The sequence below is a fragment of the Oncorhynchus clarkii genome, chromosome 10 (assembly GCF_045791955.1).
Source record: "Oncorhynchus clarkii lewisi isolate Uvic-CL-2024 chromosome 10, UVic_Ocla_1.0, whole genome shotgun sequence".
Lineage (NCBI taxonomy): Eukaryota > Metazoa > Chordata > Actinopteri > Salmoniformes > Salmonidae > Oncorhynchus > Oncorhynchus clarkii.
Window position 1 is genome coordinate 14,493,509 of NC_092156.1, and position 14,313 is coordinate 14,507,821.

Sequence of the window (14,313 nt, forward strand, 5' to 3'; positions counted from 1 at the left end):
AATCCTGACTAGAACCCCCCAAAAATATATTTTTACTCCAGTGCTAGCCTCCCTACACTGGCTTCCTGTTAAGGCAAGGGCTGATTGCAAGGTTTTACTGCAAACCTACAAAGCATTACATGGGCTTGCTCCTACCTATCTATCTGATTCTGCCGTACATACCTACACGTACACTACACGGTCACAAGACGCAGGCCTCCTAATTGTCCCTAGAATTTCGAAGCAAATTTAGCAGACTCGGTCTCAACCTTTAAGTCTTTACTGAAGACTCATCTCTTCAGTGGGTCATATGATTGAGTGTAGTCCGGCTCAGGAGTGTGAAGGTGAACGGAAAGGCTCTGGAGCAACGAACCGTCCTTGCTGTCTCTGCCTGGCCGGTTCCCCTCTCTCCACTGGGATTCTCTGCCTCTAACCCTATTACAGGGGCTGAGTCACTGGCTTGCTGGTGCTCTTTCATGCCGTCCCTAGGAGGGGTGCGTCACTTGAGTGGGTTGAGTCACTGACGGGATCTTCCTGTCTGGGTTGGCACCCCCCCTTTGGTTGTGCCGTGGAGGAGATCTTTGTGGGCTATACTCGGCCTTGTCTCAGGATGGTAAGTTGGTGGTTGAAGATATCCCTCTAGTGGTGTGGGGGATGTGCTTTGGCAAAGTGGGTGGGGTTATATCCTTCCTGTTAGGCCCTGTCCGGGGGTACCATCGGATGGGGCCACAGTGTCTCCTGACCCCTCCTGTCTCAGCCTCCAGTATTTATGCTGCAGTAGTTTGTGTCGGGGGGCTAGGGTCAGTTTGTTATTTCTGGAGTACTTTTCCTGTCTTATCCGGTGTCCTGTGTGAATTTAAGTATGCTCTCTCTAATTCTCTCTTTCTTTCTCTCTCTCGGAGGACCTGAGCCCTAGGACCATGCCTCAGGACTACCTGGCATGATGACTCCTTGCTGTCCCCACTCCACCTGGCCGTGCTGCTGCTCCAGTTTCAACTGTTCTGCCTGCGGCTATGGAATCCTGACCTGTTCACTTGACGTGCTACCTGTCCAAGACTTGCTGTTTTCAACTCTCTAGAGACAGCAGGAGTGGTAGAGATACTCTCAATGATCGGCTATGAAAAGCCAACTGACATTTACTCCTGAGGTGCTGACTTGCTGCACCCTCGACAACTACTGGGATTATTATTATTTGACCATGCTGGTAATTTATGAACTTTTGAACATCTTGGCCATGTTCTGTTATTAACACCAACTGGCACAGCCAGAAGAGGACTGGCCACACCTCATAGCCTGGTTCCTCTCTAGGTTTCTTCCTAGGTTTTGGCCTTTCTAGATAGTTTTTCCTAGCCACCGTGCTTCTACACCTGCATTGCTTGCTGTTTGGGGTTTTAGACTGGGTTTCTGTACAGCACTTTGAGATATCAGCTGATGTACGAAGGGCTATATAAATACATTTGATTTGATTTGAATCATTAGTCCAATAGTTGTAAATGAGTTTCAATTGGACAAATTCAGGTATGTTTATCCCCATTTTGATCCAATTAAGAAACGTTTAAGAAACAGAATCAGTGGAATGAATACACCCCTTATCACACACAAACACAGTTCAATTTCATAGCAGCCACATACAAACAGCATTAACATTTTCCTCGTTGTATAATTCCTTCTCGCATCTACGTGCTCTCCTCCTCTCACCTTTTCCCTTTGCTTTTGGAATTCAGGGCACAACACATCAGCTGTCTGTGACCAGGCAAAAAAAAACTTCAGAGCCAAACCTTCATATCATAACCGCTAACTGCTACGCACAGCCTACATCGTTGTCGTCATATTAGCTAACGTCAACATAGTTATTTGAACTAACAGTCAGCAAGCAGTTTAGCAGCTACCCCGGTGGCAAAAATTAATACAATCAAAAACTTACCTTGACTTGGAAGAGCTCCAGTGTTGGATAGCCATAGCCAACTAGCTAACATAGCATCCCTCTCTGTTTGAGCCGGGTGTTTGAGTAGGCTAAAGTAGCTAGCTGCATTTGCTGGCTATGTGAAAAAAATACAACTAAATATAGCTCTCGCTCTCTCTCTCTCTCTTGCTTCTCCTTCATTTTTAAAGAAATGTATTTGTTCAACAATTTTCTTTATCTTTCTTTGAGTCAACTACTCACATTTTATGCACTGCAGTGCTAGCTAGTTGTAGCGTATGCTTTCAGTACTAGACTCATTCTCTGATCCTTTGATTGGGTGGACAACATGTCAGTTCATGCTGCAAGAGCTCTGTCAGGAAAGAGGACTTACTCCGGAAATTGTCATAGTTACTGTGTATGTCTATGGAAGGGAGTGAGAACCATGAGCCTCCTAGGTTTTGTATTGAAGTCAATGTACCCAGATGAGGATGGAAACTAACTATTCTCCAGCTACACCATTGTGCTACCCTACAGAGTGCTGTTGAGGCTACTGTAGACCTTTATTGTGTTTTAACTAATTATTTTGTGACGTGATGTTTTAAATTAAATTCACTGAGGACGATGATTCTCCCCTTACTCCTCTGAGGAGCCTCCACTGCTCCAAAGGTGTTCTACAGGTCTGGAGTCACTGTCATTGAATAGGCCTCTCACTCACAGACATTATGCAGTGTACAGTACAGTACACACTCCTACTGGCTTGCTCACAGACACAGAGACACAGTGACACAGTAGCCTATACAGAGCCACAGTAGCCTCTCTCTCTGAAGTCCCAGCAGGGTTTGGCAGTAGCTAAGCCTGGTGTCTGTACCACAGTGCAGTCACTCTTTGCCTCTTGTCCTCTCCTCTGTCTCCACACAGTATTGTGGACCAGGCTGACTAACAGGCTCCACAGGGCTGTGTAGCGCTGTGCTGTCAGGGTCCCCTGAACAGATGGAGGGCCACCTCTATGACAACACCTGGCAGAGCAGAGCACGTTGTCATGCCTGAGCTGTGTCAGACAGCAGCAGCTTCACATGCTCCACACCATAATTAAGTCTGAGGGATGGACAGAGCCGAGGAGTGGGTGGTGAGGAGAGTTAGTGGTAGATAGTGAGAGCTGTTGTTTTTTCAAAGAAGGTGTTCAAAAAGAAGCTACTTGGTGATACATAACTTACTGTGTTTTAGGGTAGTTTTGAGGATGGTTTGAAAGTGATCTGGAAGCCGAAGGGACTGGGTGAATGCTGGAGGTGTCTGGATATTGGATAACATTGATAGTTAATGCAGTTAGTATCGGAGTTAATATTCATTGTGTTTTGGTCACCTTTTATAGCGTCTTGACCATCTGATTCTTAGTTATTCATGTTGTGGTCATTTAGATTTAAAGCTAAACCTCTGCTTGTGTTAATTTGTGAAATGTACATATTCCTACTCAAGGTATAACAGAGTCAATTAGCTAGGAACTGTACTGCTTCAGTACACTATATAGGGAATAGGATGCCATCATAGAGCTGTGCCTTACCAGCCCAGTGCAATACATGGAGGCTCTACAGTAATGAGAAATAATGCCCTAACACCTTGATTAATCCTCTGTCTTAAACCATTAACAGAATGCCATTTAAGTGGCTTTAATTTACCTTTCCTGACGAACCTAATGTCTCACTTCATCCCCTATCCCCCTGGTTACCTCCTCTTCACAGAGCTCTGGCTGCATCCTGTCCTCCACTGTGTTGTGTATTTTCTCGTTAGCATCTGTTGGGCACCTGTCTAACGTAATGCCTGTCCCAACACACCACAAGAGCGGCCGATGTACAGTCACTGAAGAAGGGAAAAGTAAAGCACTCTGAAAACAGGGAAGAGAATCCAATCCACCCTCCTCCACCCCTATCGATTCCATCAGCACTTACTTAATAACATATTTTATTGGCAACTTTGGCGGACAATAGTGCTATTGAGGACAACCACAAAGGTGCTTTGCGAGGCGAGCGTTTATCGTTTGATGGAATGTGGACTGGACACGGCGGCTGTGTGAGTGGATTAATGGAAGCCATGACAACGTGTCACCTTTCAACAAACGGCCAGTAACAACAGACCAATCAGGTGGAATCTGTGAGAAGTGGGTGTCCATTGTCTGGCGTTTAATTTCTACAGTCAGGGGCTTCGTCCTATTCATGTTGCCCTATGGGCCCTGGCCAAAAGTCATGCACTACATAAGGAATAGGCTGCAATTGGATCACTCCCTAAGTGATGAAACCCATCGGGGACTCGTAATGGCCTTTTAGGAGCTGAGCTGCATGTGAAGAGACAAGGGAGGGGAGGGCTTTTCATACATAAATCATTACACAGTTCTGCCTTAGCAACAACAGGTAGATGCAGGAGATACAGGAGAAGAGACTCCTGTATCAAAGCCTTCTTCACCATAATAAAAGCAGCATCTGTATCAATATGTATAGATCAACCATCTACATATAAAATAGCTTTTCAATTAAAAACATTGTAAACAATTAAAAACCTTAAAAGCCAGGCTAGATGAATGTCTTTGGATTACCTTTGGTGTAATCACTGCAGCTAGAGGAGAGGAAGCAGAAAACCAATATCAGAGATTGGATGGTGGGATGGAGGGGGGGGGGGGTCGCTTTTAACACAGCAGTGGTTCTTATTGAAGAAAAAATAAAAGTTACACTGAAATCAAAATTGTGTTCAGAAACTATTTGTCCTGTAAAGTTCAGTTCACAATCTTCTGTTGTTCGTTCTCTCTCTTTCAACATGAATCTCTCAACATGAATGAACTCATTATTTAAAGCAATGCAAAAGGCCTGTGGAGGGTTCCATGCAGCATGCTCAGAGCAAACGCTGCCCCCTGGTGCTCTCTCCACCTACCACTGACAGCACCGCCACCGCTACATAATCATATCAATGGGCCCCACTGTTCCAGGGCTGTCTAGACTGACCCGGGCATCCCCCCTGACTGCATCTGCTCTCACTCTACAATTCAGAGTGGAGTCCTCCTCTCAGGCATACAGTACACTCCTGCAACTGTCCTCCAAACAGTCGCTGCTTGTAGTCGCTAATTTTATTTGTCACATGCGCCGAATACAACAGGTGTAGACCGTACCGTGAAATGCTTCCTTACCAGCCCTTAACCAACAATGCAGCTTTAAGAAAAAGAAGAGTTAAGAAAAATATTTACTAAATAAACTAAAGTAAAAAATAAAAGAGCAACAATAAAATAACAATAATGTACAGGTACCATATGAATGTGCGGGGGTACAGGTTAGTGGAGGTAATTGAGGTAATATATAAATGTAGGTAGGGGTAAAGTGGCTATGCGTAGATAATCAACAGTGAGTAGCAGCAGCATAGAAATAAAAGAGGGGGGGTCAATGTAAATAGTCCGGTGGCCATTTGATTAGCTGTTCAGCAGTCTTATGGCTTGGGGGTAGAAGCTGTTAAGGAGCCTTTTGGACCTAGACTTGGTGCTCCGGTACCACTTGCCGTGCGACAGCAGAGAGAACAGTCCATGACTTGGGTGACTGGAGTCTTTGGCAATTTTTAGGGCTTTGCTCTGACACAGCCTGGTATATTCACAAGCTGTATAACTTTTTGAGGATCTACCTCTGTCCAACTACAATACACACATGGTTCAAAAAATGTTAACAAGAGCTGAATCTTAGCTTTTCTAACCAGCTGGGTGTCACATTTAATAACTTTTATCTCTTCTAGCGAGAAGTAATGTCAGCAAGCCACTAGAGTTCACTTAACACATGACAAACAAGTCGATTCACTTTTTAAAAAGCTCCCAAAATGCAATTCAGTCCAAAACATTGAGGACAAAAAAAATCCCCTGCCCATCAGTCTGCATATATATATACAGTGGGGAGAACAAGTATTTGATACACTGCCGATTTTGCAGGTTTTCCTACTTACAAAGCATGTAGAGGTCTGTAATTGTTATCATAGGTACACTTCGACTTTGAGAGACGGAATCTAAAACAAAAATCCAGAAAATCACATTGTATGATTTTTAAGTAGTGAATTTGCATTTTATTGCATGACATAAGTATTTGATCACCTACCAACCAGTAAGAATTCCAGCTCTCACACACCTGTTAGTTTTTCTTTAAGAAGCCCTCCTGTTCTCTACTCATTACCTGTATTAACTGCACCTGTTTGAATTCATTACCTGTATAAAAGACACCTGTCCACACACTCAATCAAACAGACTCCAACCTCTACACAATGGCCAAGACCAGAAAGCTGTAAGGACATCAGGGATCAAATTGTAGACCTGCACAAGGCTGGGATGGGCTACAGGACAATAGGCAAACAGCTTGGTGAGAAGGCAACAACATTTGGAGCAATTATTTGAAAATGGAAGAAATTCAAGATGAAGGTCAATCACCCTTGGTCTGGGGCTCCATGCAAGATCTCACCTCGTGGGGCATCAATGATGGCAGGGTAGCCTAGTGGTTAGAGCGTTGGACTAGTAACCGGAAGGTTTCAAGTTCAAACCCCCCGAGCTGACAAGGTACAAATCTGTCGTTCTGCCCCTGAACAGGCAGTTAACCCACTGTTCCTAGGCCGTCATTGAAAATAAGAATTTGTTCTTAACTGACTTGCCTAGTAAAATAAAAATAAAAAAATCATGAGGAAGGTGAGGGATCAGCCCAGAACTACACGGCATTACCTGGTCAATGACCTGAAGAGAGCTGGGACCACAGTCTCAAAGAGAACCATTAGTAACACACTACGCCGTCATGGATTAAAATCCTGCAGCGCACGCAAGGTCCGCCTGCTCAAGCCAGCGCATGCCCAGGCCCGTCTGAAGTTTGCCAATGACCATCTGGATGATCCAGAGGAGGATTTTTTATTTGACCTTTATTTAACTAGGCAAGTCAGTTAAGAACAAATTCTTAGTTTCAATGGCGGCCTAGGAACAGTGGGTTAACTGCCTGTTCAGGGGCAGAACGACAGATTTGTACCTTGTACCACTAGGCTACCCTGCCGCCCATGGGAGAAAGTCATGTGGTCTGTGGTCTGGTGGTCTGGTGAGACAAAGGGGACAGGACGACTGCACCGTATTGAGGGGAGGATGGATGGTGCCATGTATCGCGATATCTTGACCAACAACCTCCTTCCCTCAATAAGAGCATTGAAGATGGGTCGTGGCTGGGTCTTCCAGCATGACAACGACCCGAAACACACAGCCAGGGCAACTAAGGAGTGGCTCCATAAGAAGCATCTCAAGGTCCTGGAGTGGCCTAGCCAGTCTCCAGACCTGAACCCAATAGAAAATCTTTGGAGGGAGCTGAAAGTCCGTATTGCCCAGCGACAGCCCCGAAACCTGAAGGATCTGGAGAAGGTCTGTATGGAGGAGTGGGCCAAAATCCCTGCTGCAGTGTGTGCAAACCTGGTCAAGAACTACAGGAAACGTATGATCTCTGTAATTGCAAACAAAGGTTTCTGTACCAAATATTAAGTTCAGCTTTTCTGATGTATCAAATACTTATGTCATGCAATAAAATGCTAATTAAGTCATACAATGTGATTTTCTGGATTTTAGATTCCGTCTCTCACAGTTGAAGTGTACCTATGATAAAAATTACAGACCTCTACATGCTTTGTAAGTAGGAAAACCTGCAAAATCGGCAGTGTATCAAATACTTGTTCTCCCCACTGTATATAATGATTTCATAACTGTCAGTGGCCATAAACTGAAAATGAATATGTTAAGTAATAATTTGGGAGCATTGCGCTTGACCCCGTTTGACCCGTTACATGAGAGAATGCCCGGCGGTTAGTGAGGAGGAAGGTGTGGAGGAAAGGAAGGTATGGAGTGTGTGGATGTGGAGGAGAGGAGGGTGTGGTGGGTGTGGAGGTGTGGAGGAGAGGAGGGTGTGGAGGAGAGGAGGGTGTGGGTTTGGAGGAGAGGAGGGTGTAGGTGTGGAGGAGAGGAGGGTGTGGGTGTGGAGGAGAGGAGGGTGTGGGTGTGGAGGAGAGGAGGGTGTGGTGGGAGAGGAGGGTGTGGGAGAGGAGGGTGTGGGTGTGGATGAGAGGTGGGTGTGGGTTTGGAGGAGAGGAGGGTGTGGAGGAGGGAACATTACAGTCTGACATTTAAATTTACTTCATTCTTATGTCGGCTGCAGCGTGTGACCTTTGCACACCTCCATCCATATATCGTTCCTAGGCAACGTCGACATGACGACGGTCCTCCATCCCACATGCTCAGATGGATTCCCTCTTTTTTTTATAGGAGCTGTATCAACCAGAAGGAAGTCCTTAGAGGGAATGACTGGAATCCTAATGATGTTCCTTCAGAATGCTGAGATTTCCCAGTATTCTAGTCAGTAGTCATGCCTGAGACTGTTCAGGTGTTTTATTACCTGGGGGACAGATGGAGACGCATGTCTATGTTGTTGTGACCATAGAAATAATATTAAATTACTAATTTGTTTTCTAATTCCTAATGTTTGTGATTGACAAGGGAAAAGCAGTGTGTTTGGAAAAAAGTCATAGGCCATGGCTCCCCAATAAATTCAAACGGCCTTGTCACAAGGTGATCTGATACATTTAAAATGGAGGGTCAAGATGTTGAGCAACAACTGTAGAGGGTGTCAGTGAACCGTTTTTTACAAGAGCACAATGGGAGAAAAAATGAATCCGTTATGAGAAATCTCACTCCAAAGCTTAACTCAAATTCATATTCACAAGGTCCAATTAATGCATAGACATACCTAGAAAAAAACTGCACCTCATCAGAGACTGAAGGAAATATCAAAAGTAGCAAATAAAACCATGAGAAGAAGTTAGTCAGAGATTGGGACGGAGCTAGGAAGACAGATCCAAAGTGAAAGACAGAGATATATGGATCCTGCAGGACTCTCTGAAGACAGACACTGGTAGAAAGATTAGCAAGGATTTTGTATAGCCCGAGTCGACAGACAGCATAGACTGATGGATTCCTAGGAGAGAGAAAGGAGCTAATACACTGTCCTGAAAGGACTGAAGGAGAGAAGTAAATCAGGGAGTTAAGGCAGCTAACATAGTAGGTCTGACAGAACCAAGCGGACAGACGTTGTATGGCTTAGCATGGTACAGTAGCTGGAGGCGGGCAGAAACACACACGCAATTAATGTTTAAGCAATCCGCTGAGAACAGAACCGGAGGCAACCGGACCAACGCACTTATTAACAGTATGGAGAGGAGATGCTCATGTGTAAGAGCTTCTGAAGAAGACAGGACATGCTACAGGTTTTCAACACATGATGGGTTATAATCTAACCGTTTGATCAACATAAATGTAACTAACGACACAGCCTCTGAGCTAACAGTTTGTTAAAGGAGGAGGAGGGTTTTAGAGGAAGGGAGGTGCTTTGATGGTGAGTGAGTAATGAAGGGGAGGATGACAACAGAATGAGAGAAGTGAGGGAGGCCCCAGGGAAACGGGCCCCTCAGAGAAGAAGGCAGGCAGTCTTCAAGGGGAGGATGACAACAGAATGAGAGAAGCGAGGGAGGCCCCAGGGAAATGGGGCCCTCAGAAAAGAAGGCAGGCAGTCTTCAAGGGGAGGATGACAGCAGAATGAGAGAAGTGAGGGAGGCCCCAGGGGAACGGGCCCCTCAGAGAAGAAGACAGGCAGTCTTCAAGGGGAGGATGACAACAGAATGAGAGAAGTGAGGGAGGCCACAGGGCTCCTCAGAGAAGAAGGCAGGCAGTCTTCATAACAGCAAAGAAGACGTGTGGCCTTAATCAACAAGAGGAAATCCATGAGTCAACACTGTACACTATAGGCTTCCCCATTCCCAGACAAAAACTCAGGACAGTAAAGCTATAGTTAATATTAAAATAACACACTCAAATCAAACGAGGCAAATAGGACCAGACATTCTAGACAGAGTGGATTATACCGCCCGGGTGACGTTTAGTTTAGGACAGGGACAGGAAATTAAACGTCTAAGTGAAGTAATTAGAGAACATAGAGGAGGTCAGAAATATTCATCTTACTGCATACCCTTGACCAACAAAAAGGTAATTGTCACATTTTGTGGTAGGAATACTTGCTAAGTTAATTTTCCATAAATTAAGGTAAATACCACTTCCTGAAGAACATCAACCAATAGTAGGTCTTAAAAAGTCTCACACAATATGAAAATCCGTTACGGGCTCCCAAGTGGCGCAGCGGTCTAAGGCACTGCATCTCAGCGCTAGAGGCATCACTACAGACCCTGGTTTGATTCCAGGCTGTATCACAATCGGCCGTGATTGGGAGTCCCATCGGGCAATTGGCCCAGCGTTGTCTGGGTTAGGGTTTGGCCGGGGTAGGCCGTCATTATAAATAAGAATTTGTTCTTAACTAACTTGCTCGTTAAATAAAAATGATTTTAATCAAAAATAAGAATCCATTACATGGCTCTGTGAATTGAAACAACATTTTGACAAAATGAAGAAAATATGCCGGAAATATACTGGTAAAGGAGACAGAAATGAAGTACGACACCTCAAATCAAATACAATTTGATTTGTCACATACACATGGTTAGCAGATGTTAATGCGAGTTTAGCGAAATGCTTGTGCTTCTAGTTCCGACAATGCAGTAATAACCAACAAGTAATCTAACCTAACAATTCCAAAACTACTACCTTATAGACAAGTGTAAGGGGATAAAAAATATGTACATAAAGATATATGAATGAGTGATGGTACAGAGCGGCATAGGCAAGATACAGTAGATGGTATTGAGTACAGTATATACATGTGAGATGAGTATGTAAACAAAGTGGCATAGTTAAAGTGGCTAGTGATACATGTATTACATAAAGATGCAGTAGATGATATAGAGTACAGTATATACGTATACATATGGGATGAATAATGTAGGGTTCGCACGTTGGTCCACAAATATCCTTGTAAACTCTAGGGGCAGTATTTCATTTTTGGATGAAAAACGTTCCCGTTTTAAACAAGATATTTTGTCACGAAAAGATGCTCAACTATGCATATAATTGACAGCTTTGGAAAGAAAACACTGACGTTTCCAAATCTGCAAAGATATTATCTGTGAGTGCCACAGAACTGATGCTATAGGCGAAACCAAGATGAAATTTCAAACAGGAAATGCCCCAGATTTTGGAGGCACTGTGTTCCAATGTCTCCTTATATGGCTGTGAATGCGCAAGGAATGAGCCTACACGTTCTGTCGTTTCCCCAAGGTGTTTGCAGCATTGTGACGTATTTGTAGGCATATCATTGGAAAATTGACCATAAGAGACTACATTTACCAGGTGTCCGACTGGTGTCCTCCGTCGAAATTGGTGCGCAATCTCCAGCTGCATGCATTTTTCCACGTCGTTCAGAGGAGAAACCAAACTTCCACGAATGATATATCATCGAATAGATAAGTGAAAAACACCTTGAGGATTGATTCTAAACAACGTTTGCCATGTTTCTGTTGATATTATGGAGTTAATTTGGAAAAAAGTTTGGCGTTATAATGACAGAATTTTCTGGGTTTTTTCTTAGCCAAACGTGATGAACAAAACGGAGCGATTTCTCCTACACAAATAATATTTTTGGAAAAACTGAACATTTGCTATCTAACTGAGAGTCTCCTCATTGAAAACATCCAAAGTTCTTCAAAGATAAATGATTTTATTTGAATGCTTTTCTTGTTTTTGTGAAAATGTTGCCTGCTGAATGCTAGGCTTAATGCTATGCTAGCTATCAATACTCTTACACAAATGCTTGTTTTGCTATGGTTGAAAAGCATATTTTGAAAATCTGAGATGACAGTGTTGTTAACAAAAGGCTAAGCTTGAGAGCCAATATTTATTTAATTTCATTTGCGATTTTCATGAATAGTTAACGTTGCGTTATGGTAATGAGCTTGAGGCTATAATTACGCTCCCGGATACGGGATTGCTCGTCGCAACAGGTTCCATCTACATTTGATAAACCTGACTATCTGATTTCATTTGATACCATGTGCAATCAAGTATTATGCGTTTAGCTGACTAAGATCAAGAAATGGTCATGAGAAGTGATTGCAAAATGGAAGTGTATTTAATGACTTTGTAAAATTAATTATAACATTATACAAGGCATAAAGTTTAAGTTGCATATCATTCACAATCTAGGCATACAAATCTTACAGTTACAAGCCAAAGCATGAAACAAGAGATGCCTAATATGAAATGAGAATTGATCATACAACCGTTCTCCATGGTGATCATACAACCGTTCTCCGTGGTGATCATACAACCGTTCTCCATGGACAGGATAAGAGACTGAACAAAGGCACTTCATTCCATTCATAACACAAGGTGACACTTTCAAACCTAAATCTACCACCATTGACCCATCAAACGATACCAAGTTACTGATCAGCCAGGCCCAATCTCCACAGGATGTCACAGCAACTAAAGGTCTAAAGGAGACCTAATGCAAATAAGGCAGAGTTCCTAAAGACAATAAAGTCCCTTTTAATAGAGTAGTTTAGAGTTCACCCTGTACTGACAAGTTACCACAGAGACCATACACCCATATAAAATAGCATTAGAGTTCTCCTCAGGGGACAAGTTTTTGATAGATACCAAACATTGCTGCAATAGCGTTATTCTAACACACATTTCTGTAGTCAATTAACTGGTTACTGTTGGAGAGAGATCCATATACAGTGGGGCAAAAAAGTATTTAGTCAGCCACCAATTGTGCAAGTTCTCCCACTTAAAAAGATGAGAGAGGCCTGTAATTTTCATCATAGGTACACTTCAACTATGACAGACAAAATGAAAAAAAAAATCCAGATAAACATTTCTGGCTCTCACAGACCTGTAACTTCTTCTTTAAGAGGCTCCTCTGTCCTACACTCGTTACCTGTATTAATGGCACCTGTTTGAACTTGTTATCAGCATAAAAGACACCTGTCCACAAAATTGTAGACCTGCACCAGTCTGGGAAGACTGACTGAATCTGCAATAGGTAAGCAGCTTGGTTTGAAGAAATCAACTGTGTGAGCAATTATTAGGAAATGGAAGACATACAAGACCACTGATAATCTCCCTCGATCTAGGGCTCCACGCAAGATCTCACCCCGTGGGGTCAAAATTAGCACAAGAACGGTGAGCAAAAATCCCAGAACCACACGCGGGACCTAGTGAATGACCTGCAGAGAGCTAGGACCAAAGTAACAAAGCCTACCATCAGTAACACACTACGCCGCCAGGGACTCAACTCCTGCAGTGCCAGACGTGTCCCCCTGCTTAAGCCAGTACATGTCCAGGCCCATATGAAGTTTGCTAGAGAGCATTTGGATGATCCAGAAGAAGATTGGGAGAATGTCATATGGTCAGAAGAAACCAAAATAGAACTTTTTGGTAAAAACTCAACTCGTCGTGTTTGGAGGACAAAGAATGCTGAGTTGCATCCAAAGAACACCATACCTACTGTGAAGCATGGGGGTGGAAACATCATGCTTTGGGGCTGTTTTTCTGCAAAGGGACCAGGACGACTGATCCGTGTAAAGGAAAGAATGAATGGGGCCATGTATCGTGAGATTTTGAGTGAAAGCCTCCTTCCATCAGCAAGGGCATTGAAGATGAAACGTGGCTGGGTCTTTCAGCATGACAATGATCCCAAACACACCGCCCGGGCAACGAAGGAGTGGCTTCGTAAGAAGCATTTCAAGGTCCTGGAGTGGCCTAGCCAGTCTCCAGATCTCAACCCCATAGAAAATCTTTGGAGGGAGTTGAAAGTCCATGTTGCCCAGCAACAGCCCCAAAACATCACTGCTCTAGAGGAGATCTGCATGGAGGAATGGGCCAAAATACCAGCAACAGTGTGTGAAAACCTTGTGAAGACTTACAGAAAACGTTTGACCTCTGTCATTGCCAACAAAGGGTATATAACAAAGTATTGAGATAAACTTTTGTTATTGACCAAATACGTATTTTCCACCATAATTTGCAAATCAATTCATTAAACATCCTACAATCTGATTTTCTGGAGAAAAAAATTCTCATTTTGTCTGTCATAGTTGAAGTGTACCTATGATGAAAATTACAGGCCTCTCTTATCTTTTTAAGTGGGAGAACTTGCACAAATGGGGGCTGACTAAATACTTTTTTGCCCCACTGTATATATATTTGGCACCTTGGGGGGAGGGGTTGCGGACTGGCCCTCAAATCATTGTTCTTTGTGTTTTCCTCATGTTCCTGGACAGGGCCTGCATCCAGAAACACAGCACCTATGAAAATATAATATATCCTAACTATTGCCTACAACAGCAACCTTCCTCCAGCAGGCCCTGACACCTAGCTAGCTTGTCAATGAGGCACACCTTGACCTCCCTGTGAAGATAAAGCAACAGCCAAAACATATACATCTGATATGTGTGCTTTG